We start from the raw sequence: 212 nt of genomic DNA, 5'->3' as shown, positions 1-212 counted from the left end.
GTGCCCAGGATGGGCGGTGTGAAGGAGAGTCCTAATTCCCGGGGGGCGGGTCTGGGTGCTATGAAAAATAGCCGCCCCCTCACCTCTCCAGCAGTCGTCCTTCGCTTTAACGCGGCCTTTCCAGCTCCAGCGCAATCCTAATCCAAAGCATGCTGTGTTCAGCGGGGCTTACTCCTAAATGCGCGTGCGCAGGCGCTCCAGCAGTATGATGG

The sequence above is a fragment of the Podarcis raffonei genome, chromosome 10 (genome assembly GCF_027172205.1).
Source record: "Podarcis raffonei isolate rPodRaf1 chromosome 10, rPodRaf1.pri, whole genome shotgun sequence".
NCBI classification, from domain to species: Eukaryota; Metazoa; Chordata; class Lepidosauria; order Squamata; family Lacertidae; genus Podarcis; species Podarcis raffonei.
This window is presented reverse-complemented; position numbering follows the sequence as displayed.